The sequence below is a fragment of the Bombina bombina genome, chromosome 7, assembly GCF_027579735.1.
Source record: "Bombina bombina isolate aBomBom1 chromosome 7, aBomBom1.pri, whole genome shotgun sequence".
NCBI lineage: Eukaryota > Metazoa > Chordata > Amphibia > Anura > Bombinatoridae > Bombina > Bombina bombina.
In genome coordinates, this window is record NC_069505.1 from 462335501 (window position 1) to 462345850 (window position 10350).

Consider the following 10350-nt stretch of genomic DNA (forward strand, 5'->3'; position numbering starts at 1 on the left):
CCTACTTGAGGGAGAAGTAATTTGTTTACATCTACATGAGATGCCTGATATACAGTACCGTAATATAGTTTCTCTAGTGCTAGTGACAAAATGACCAATTATCTAAATGTCTCTGGGTTGGTGAAAGTATTCAAGAATGCTCACCAGTCCTTATATTTTCTTTCATACAGTTGGTAGGAGTCCATGAGCCATTACTTCTGGGAACCACCCTAACCCGATACCAGAAGGAGGCAAAGATTCCCAAACCCCAAGAGCTCTATAAAACCCCTTTTATCTCACTGGTCTTGTCTTTGCCTCCGCTGGAGGAAGGTGAAGAATGAAGATGCGCATGTTATTCTTCAGTGAGAAGTGTTCTCAGATTGAGTTGAGGCCTGTTTCCCCTCAGAGTGCAGTGTTTGTTGGAGGGATGTATTTGGAGTTTGGGTAGTGCCATATCTTTCACCTGTTGGGAATTAGTCACAAGCCTTCCATGGGTGTCGCAGGGACCTGCCCTTTGCCTCCTTTTGTTTGGTCATCGATATACTCCTATTCCATAGCCTCTGCTGATATGTTTCAGCACTGGTTTGGCTTTCTGCTGGTTTATTCCAGTAGATGAGTGCCTATAGGAAAGTAGTGTTTTTTATTTAATATAGGCAACCTAATAGGTTATTTAATTTGTTTATATATATATATATATATATATATATATATATATATATATATAGCCTTGGGACAGATTAATTTTTAAGTTATTCCCCTTTAAAAAAAAAATCTTGATATATATTTTTAGCATGCGTCATTTTTTTGTGAGCGTATTGTTTCATTGTATTTGCACTTGTCTATTAGGCAAGCTTTGTATTTTGCTTACTTCAGAGGTTAAATATCCTAAGGAAGCTAACAATAAGTCTGGAAATCATTTAGACTTATTTTATAAATCTATGGTTAAACCTCCTGAGGTATTTCCTATTCCTGATGTAGTCTCTGAAATAGTTGTTTGGGATAGGGCTAAACCAAGTAATTGCCTTAATCCTTCTGCAAAGTTTAAGAAAATGTATCCTTTACCGGCTTCTGATATTTAACTTTTGGAAACTGTTACTAAAGTTGATGGGCCCATTCAACCTTGGTTAAGCATATTACTATCTCTTTGGAAGATAGATCTTCCTTTATAGATCCTTTAGATAGAAATTTAGAATCCTTTCATAGTATTTTCAGCAAGCAGGATATATTTTTAGACCATCAGTTTCTATTGCTGGTGTTGTTGCTTCCATTTGGTTAAATAGTCTTTCTTAGCATTTTTCTGATTATTGTGCTAGCTAGTGAAGATTTTTTGAACCTTTTGGAATTGCTTAAAAGTGTTAATGCTTTCATTTGTGATGCTGTTTTTTACATCATTAAGATTAATTTTAAGAATATGTCTTTGGCGGTACTTTCTAGAAGTGCTTTATGGTTAACGTCTTGGTCTGTTGATATGGTTTCTAAATCCAGGTTTTTAACTCATCAGTACAGGGATAATTCTGATTCCTCCTCTCAGAAACAAAATTCATCTGGCTCTGTCTGGAAGCCTAGCTCAAACTGTAACAAGTTTAAGCAGTCCAAAAAATTTGACTCCCTCATCCAAGTCTGCATGAAGGCCGATCCAGAGGCTCTGGTAGGGGCAGGTTATTCATTTTTCAGGAGGTTTGGTTTCAGTATGTTTAGGATCCCTGGTTCTAAATATAGTCTGTCAGGGTTACTCGATAGGTTACAGAACACAACATCTCAAAGGAATGTGTATTTGGTCCATTGTTCCAAAAAATCTAGTGAAGGCTCAGCCCTTTTTTAAGTAAGTTTCAGATCTTTAATTTATGTGAGTGATTATTCCTGGCCCTCTGTTTTAACAGGGGATGGGATTTTATTCAAATCTCTTCATTGTGCCAAAGAAGAAAGGAACTCTCAGACCAGTTTTAGATCTAAAAGCTCTGGGCGATTTTCTCAGAGTTCCGACTTTTAAAACGGAAACTATTGTGCCTTTTGTTCAGCAAGGTCTGTTTACGTCCACAATATATTTAAAGTATGCTTATCTTCATGTTCCAATTCACAGGGAACATTATCAGTTTCTGAGGTTTGGCATTTTCAGTTTGCTCTACCATTTGGTCTGGCTATTCTCAAAGGTTCTGGGTCCCCTTTTGTGTGTGATCAGGTCTCAGGACATTGCAGTGTTTCCTTACCTGGACACGATATCTTGGTTTTATGCTCTATCTTTACATTTATCAGAATCTCAACCATCCGATTGTTGTTGTTTCTTCAATAAATTTTTAAAGAGTTATTTGGTTCATCGGCAGAGAGTTGTTTTTCTTGGAGTTCAGATACATCCAGTTTCATTGAATCATTCATTGAAAGATCAAAGAGGGGTGAAGCTTGTCAAAACATTCAGTCTCTTTCTTTTCCCCCAGTCACTCTTTGCGTGGAGGTCTTAGGTCTCATGATTGCTGCTTCGGATGCTATTGCTCGTTTTCACATGGCCTCTTCAGCAATGGTGCATGGATCATACTCCGCTTTCCAAAAAATATCTATCTAGATCACAGAAAAAGTAAGTCCCTGTTTTGGTGGCTGAATCATGAGCTTATTGTGCAAGGGGCTTCTTTTGCTCATCCTTTTTGTAATGTGATCTCTAAATATGCAAGAACTTTAGGATTCTCTGGTAGCTCCAGGGTCATTTCGGCTAACCTATGTTTTTCCTCCTCTGGTTCTTCTTCCCAGAGTAATTTCCAAGATCAGGCAAGATAATTCATCTTTATTTCTGGTTGATCCAGCTTCATCTTGCAGGGTTTGGAATGCCGATCTGCATCAGATGTCCAGCTGCCCTCCATGGTCATTTCCTCTGCGTCTGGACCTTCTGTCTCAAGATTCATTTTTACACCAGGATCTCTAAGTCTGATGGCATGGAGATTGAACAGTTAGTTCTCAGAGAGCTTTTCCTGATTCTGTAATTGAGACTTAGATACAGGCCCACAAGCCTGTGACTATGGAGATTTTTCCTAAGATCTGGAGGGCCTTTATTTCCTAGTGTATTGATCATGGGTTTTTTTTCTGGTATTCTTTTAGAATTCCTAGGATTTTGCAGGATGGTTTAGATAAGGCTTTATCTGCCAGCACTTTGAAAGGTCAAATCTCTGCTCTTTCAGTTTTGTTCTAGAAGAAGATTGTTAATCTCCCTGACATTCATGGTTTTGTTCTAGCTTTTTGCTAGAATTCAACCTGTTATTAAAGGGACAGTTTAATCAATAATAAACTTTGATGATTAAGATAAGGCATGCAATTTTTTATTTTTTTTTATTTTATTTTTTATTGAGAGAAACACATGTGAACATCAAGTATTACATCATACAATAACATCACAAAATATGATCCCAAGGAATCAGGAACAGAAACAGGCAATACAATTTCAACAGAGAATTATCTTCAATATTTCTCATTTGCACATAACATATAAATTCTCAAATATCTCAGAAATTTCTCAAGAGCCTAAGACACCTAGGTACCTCACATGTAATTATCTCCCATATTTTCCATTTTATTATTATTAATTATTTTATTTAAATGTCAACAGTAATTTACAAAAACAAATGTCAGAAGAAATCACAAAAATCAAACAGTTCAAAATTGTTTTACATTTAAATCAAGAACAGTGAGCAAGTAAATATTCTGCTAAATTTTATCTCTGAATTAGTCAACCCAACCATGGGTTGCCAAAGCCAAAAAAGAGAAAGAGAAGAAGGAAGAGGGGAAAAAAAAGGGGAGGAAGGAGAACAAAACAAGAGAAAAAGGAAGGGGAAGGACAACCCAGAAAGAATCCACTCCCCCCCCCCCCCCCGCCGCCGAAGCCAGAAACTAGGGAAGAGAGTGCAATTGTATGAGACCAGGGGAATCCCAGAAAATCATCTAAGCTCCTCTCAACTAATAAATTGTTACCAGTTTCTGAATGGGAATATTAAGTCATTCATCTCTGTATCTGGCAATGACCTAATAAAGGCTGACCATTTGGCAAAAATTGTCTGATGTCAGAGTCATTATCTAGATTAGTGTCCCTTTGTTCTAGCAAGCATTTGTTTTTTTCAAACAATTCTTGATCTCTGGAATAGATGGGGCTATTCTTAATTTCCAATTTTTAAGAATAAGATATCTAGTCGCCAGTATAGAAAGAAATATCAATTTATCATTTGGATTATTGTGCTTTGTACCAAAGATGATCTGTTGCTGTGTAAGAGCCAGTTGAGAGACTTTTAAGGTTTTATTGAACCAAAACTCTAGCTTCCACCAAAGATGCCTTATTTTAGGACAGGTCCAAATCATGTGCATTAAGTCAGCTGCAGGGAGCGCACATTTTGGGCATTTATTAAAAGCAAAATTATGAATTTTATGGCCCTTTTCGGGAGTGAAATATGCATTGTGTAGGAGTTTGACATGCATCTCCCGCCAGGTGGCTGATAGAGTCACCTGGGCTACTTTGCAAATTGAGGATTGGACAGTTTTTATATCAATGTTTGATTAAGGTAACAGTCGATTCCATAGGGAAGTAATTTTCTCCAGTTCTAATTCACCCTTGCTGAGTTTAATTAGCTGATAACACATAGAGATGGATCTGACACCGTTTTTGAACAAAGTGAGCCAGCTTTCTAATTTACCCAGAGTCCAATTCCAGCCTGTCTCACTCATCAACTCACAGAGGAGTTGCCTGCTTTGCAAATATGCAAAGAATTCCTTGTTCTTAATTTGAAACTCTGTTTTTAATTCATCAAAAGATTTGACACATTTTCTCTCTGTGTCCCAGAGTTGTATCAACCTGTCCAAGCCTAGGTTATGCCATTTTTTAAATGTTACAGAGTTCAACCCTACAGGAAATTTTGAGTTCCCCCTTAGTGGGAGATACTGAGAAACTTTACAATTTAAGGATAGTGAACTACTCACTTTCCACCAAGCCTTCAATGGGTTAGAAAAGGATTTAAGCCGTTTGATTTTGCCTGGTAATTCTTTGGGTGGGCAGTGAATTAAGGCTAGCGGTAGGTAAGGACTACATATATCTTCCTCTAAGGGGTTATTCGTGACATAATTACTGTGTGAAATCCAATCAGCCACCACCCGGACCAAGAAAGCATAGTTGTATGAACGAATATCTGGTAATGCAAGGCCACCGCTGCTTTTTGGAAGAGAGAGTTTACTTAGGGATATTCTGGGTCTTTTCTCCTGCCAGAGAAATCTACTAAGTATGCTATTGAGACAGCGGATATCCCTTTCCAACATAATTAGAGGAACGTTCTGTAATACATAAAGAAGTTTCGGAAGCAAAATCATTTTGAATAGGGCGATCCGACCGGAGATAGATAGTGGCAGGGATTGCCAATTTTTAAGTTTCTCCTTAATATTTGCTAGAATTGGAGAAAAATTGAGATCGTAGATCTCCCCTGATAAAGTAGGGATAAAAATACCTAAATATTTGAGAGAGTTTCTGGCCACAGAAAAAGGGATAACAGAAGGAGAGTTACTATTCTGTCTGAGCCATAGCAATTCTGACTTTGCTTCATTTATCTTGTAACCTGAAAAGGACCCGAATCTGGCAGTGATATCTAAAAGTTTAGGGATACTGGTTTTGGTATCCGAGAGATATAAGAGAAGATCATCGGCATAAAGAGCAATTTTTATGACCTGGTTACCTATTCTAATTCCTGACAACTGTTGTCTAACCATGATTGCCAACGGTTCGATTGAGATGTCGAAGAGTAGGGGGGACAAGGGGCACCCCTGGCGTGTTCCCCTCCCAAGAATTATCTGTGGTGAGAGGGTTTGATTAACCATCAACCTTGTACATGGTGCTTTATACAAATTCGTGATAAAATTTAAGAACTGGTCCTTAAAACCAAAATTAACCAGAGAGGTAAATAGATGATCAAAATGTATTGAATCAAACGCTTTCTCTGCATCTATCGAGGCGATAGCTGAGTCCGGTTCCATCCCGTCTCCCCCACTCTCCGACATCTGCATGGTCCTAAAATACTCCGCAATAACTATAGCCTCCCTAATTTTTGCTGAGGAGTTTCGACCATAGAGAAACCCAGCCTGATCCGGGTGAATAACAGTGGCGAGTGGTGTCTGAAGGGGCCCGGCAATAACTGAACATAGAATTTTGTAGTCTCCATTTAAGAGAGCTATGGGTCTATAAGACTCCCTGAGGGTGGGATCTTTCCCAGCCTTCAGAATTAGAGTAGTGTTGGAGGCAGAAAAGGAGGCAGCCACTGGATTACCCTCGGCATACATACTATTATATAGATTTTTAAGGTAGGGGGTGACCTCAGAGCTCATAATTTTATAAAACTAATTCGGAAGGCCATCTGCCCTGGTGCTTTATTAGTGGCGAGCTCGGAAATGATTTTTTTTATCCCTATTTCGGTAATTGGGGCATTGAGAGAATCAGCCATCTCAGCCGAAATTTTAGGACAGGAAATTTGACTCCAAAATTGTACTGCTTCAGTAAGGTTTGAACTCCTGTAGGAGTACAATTCCTGATAATACCTAACAAATGCCTCAACAATTTCATCCGATTTATTAAGATAGATACCATTCTGTTGAATATTCTCAATATGAGGTGACTTTTTCTGCCTTTTGACCAGGTTCGCCAACAATTTGCCAGATTTATTTCCGAATCTATAGATCCTGGCTTGAAATCTTAGATCCCTCTGGGTTTCCTGAAAGACAGCGAATGCGTCTCCAGCGTTTTTGGCCCGGACATATTTTGCCCAGTTTGTAGCAGATTTTTCCAGCAGATAAGAGTTATAAGAATTAATTATTGCGTTAGTAATTTCTTTCTCTCTTGTTCTAATTTTTCTAAGCCTAATTTTTTCTGAGCACTGCCTTCGCTGCCTCCCAGAAAACCAGAGGGGAACCTATGTGGGCTTGATTATGTTGTAGCTAATCGGAAAATTTGAGTTTGATCCAGTTTTTAAATTTCAGATCGGTCGCAAGATATGAAGGAAAGTTGAAGCGTGTTGATCTGTTTTTAAGGTGGTTGAGCTGGAACTCCAGTGATACAGGACCATGGTCTGAAAGAAAGATAGGCAGTATATCTGCTTTTACTTCTGACAGCTTTAGCCTATCATTAATGAGAAATAGATCAATTCTAGAAAGGGTTTTATGAGCCCTGGATAGACAAGTATAATCCCTGACATCAGGGTTCTGAAGCCTCCAGACGTCTTTTATCGCAAGATTCTGCGTAATTAATTTTATTAATTTAGATTCTAAGTTGTCCTTTTTTTGTTTGAGTGTTTTATTGGAGTTTCTAAGTCTGTCCAATGGGCAATGAGGAGACATGTTGAAATCGCCACCAAGGACCAGATGGCCTTCCTGAACGGAGAGAATTTTGGCCTGGATCCTAAACCAGAAATCTGGATCCAATTTGTTAGGAGCATAAATGTTACACATGGTAAAGATTATTTTTCCGATTTTTAGTTTTATTATCACGAATCTTCCTTCATGATCTACTTCGCTGTGAATGACCTTTAGGTTAATTTTTTTCCCTATTAGAATGGCCACCCCTCTCTTCCTTCCAACCCCCGGGGAAAAGAAAATTTCTTTCACCCAGGAAGATCTGAGTTTCAGGGACTCCCTTGATGTCAAATGTGTTTCTTGTAAGAATGCTGTGTCCGTCCCGAGTTTCCTCAAGTGCGTAAGAATGGCTTTTCTCTTAATGGGGGTAGAAATCCCACCCACATTCCAGGAAATTAATTTAAAATTTGCCATTTAAAATCAAACTAGTAACATGATACAGGTAGTGCGGAGGGGGGGAGGAAAGGAAAAAGAAAGAAAAAGGAAAAGGAAAAGGGGGGGGGAGTAGATAACCTCACCTGGGGAATGCCCCTCTGGACCAGCATGGTTAATGTTCATGACAGCTTAAGAAAAAAGAGGAAAAAAATAAAAAAAAGAACCATACAGTAGTGGCCTATTTTCGGCCTAGCAATTGTGTTCCTACCAAGTTAAAATCTTTCAGGTGTTGCTCTACCTCTTGCATGTTGTTTAGTATATAAACATTCTCACCCTCTGTAATTTTAAGTTTTGCGGGGTAAATAATAGTGGCTTTGTATCCTTGTTGGATTAGTTTGGTGCAAGTGGGGGCTAGTGCCTTCCTTTTAGATGTTGTCTCAGCTGAAAAATCCTGGAACATGAAGATTTTAGTTTCCCCAAGTGTAATAGGTTGGTTCTTTCAATAAAATTGCATCAATGTAATTTTATCTTGAAAGTTTAAAAGTTTTACTATCACTGGTCTGGGTCTGTGGTTACCTTTGTTGTCCACCCAGGGTCTGCCTAGCCTATGTGCCCTTTCCACTGTGATATGTGGGTAGTTAGATGGAATTTTAAGAAGTTGGGGTAGTAATTCAGAGATAAAAGAGTTTAAGTCCTCATATTTCTTATCCTCTGGGACTCCTATTAGCCGAATGTTATTCCTACGGGGCCCGGTTCTCGAGATCTTCGAGTTTAGCCTGTATTGTGGTAATAGAGAGATTAGTAGATTCTATGTTAGCGCTATGAATAGTGGTAAGATCCTCCACATCTGACACCCTTTGTTCAATTTCGTTAATTCTGTTGGCAAACTGTCTAACTTCTTGTGATAGCAGTGTAATATCTTGTCTGATCTCTAATTTGAGCGCATTAAAATTGGGAGTTAGGGCTTCCGTAATTTTAGTGACTAAGACTTGCATATCAAGTGTATCAGTCATAGGGAGTACAGCGGCAGATGTTACTTGTAAATCAGTTGGAGCATCTGAGGTGTTCTTCGCTCTCCTATCTCTTTGCCTTGCGGTCATGACTGGCGAGGGAGTCTTAGAGTGAGAGTGAAAAAATGTATCCATGTGCCAAAATCAAGAAGAAAAAAGAAGGGGGTAAACTATTTATATTGGGGGAGAGGAACCTCCCAGTGCAAAGGAAAAAAAAAGGGACAGGAAAAAGTGAGGTAGGGGGTGGAGGAATCTAAGTGTGGGGAGTAGTGCAGGGACAAGGGTTGTGCTAGTTATTAACCTGGTTGGCAGAAAGAAGGAAGAGAAAAGAAGAAAGACAGCTGATAACCAGGAAGTGAATTAGGGCTCGCTCGCCGAGTCAGGCACAGCCTGACAGCAATGGTAGTATTTTAAAAAGAGGTTGGTAAACTGTACACAATAATTGCTCTGTAATATTACCTAGAGGCTAGTACCTGTTACTTGAAGGAATAAACTCAGACCCTGGGTGATTTAACTATAGCAGGGTGAAAATTGTAGAGTCAATCAATTTTATGTGGTATGTCCCTGACACTTATTTTTAAGGGGAGTGGTCAGAGGAATTAGATATATTGAACTGAATCAAGTTTGTTTATATAAGAACCTCCCTCACTTGTCTTGGCACCTTTCAACTAGATTGTCTCTACAGGGCTATGTTTAGAGCTCTGCTTAGTCTAGGCATGCCTTGTAGCGTGTAAAATAATTTTGTGCAGAATAGCAGAATATTAACTTGAGTTCAATTTATAAGTAACTAAGTGTAATTAGAAAGGTATCTTTCATTGGAAAAAAAAAAGGAATTTATATAGCAGGTGATGCACTATAAGAATTCTTAATTATACCTCTGTAGCTGTCCAGCAAACAATTATTTAACTTTGAAACATCAATAACAGCTACAGTATGCATGGCTGACAGCTGCAGTAGGAAAATATAACAAGGTCAGTTCAACTTTATAATTTTTTAATATTTGAAAAACATCAGAGCTTTGTACATAACAAACAAGCAGTGAGCTAAGAGAAAAATCAAAGGAGCAAATACTAATTGCTGAGAACAGATATAGTATAGTTTAAGTAACCTCATAGGGTTAAATTTGCTGTGAGCAGTGCTGAGTATACCTCTGAACCTATCCAGCAATTGACTATTAACTTTCAAGTGCCTTGAGGTATCAACAAAAACAGCTATTATATAATTCACTGACTACTACAGCAAATAAATGAATAATGCACAAAATTAAATTTTAACTTAGTGATATTCTGTTATTAAGATAGCACCAAAACCTTATATCTCACATGACCACACATAGGGCACGATCCGATATAGATCGCAGTTTGCGGCGCAAGCGAGGGAACCGGCGTCGCCCGCAGTTTCAGCTCGCAACTCGAGCTATCCCATATAAGTCGCCGTCAGATGCTAACGTGCCGTAAGTCTGACAAACCAGCGATGTCCAGAAATCTGCGCAAGTACAAATTTCTGGCGTCGCCAGTGACTTGCGCCACGTTAGAAACTGCCGGCGCCTATAAAACCTGACAAAAGTCTAAAACACCCGCACTGTCTAACACGCCTCCCTAACATAGCCCGACACGTCTAACCCTCTATC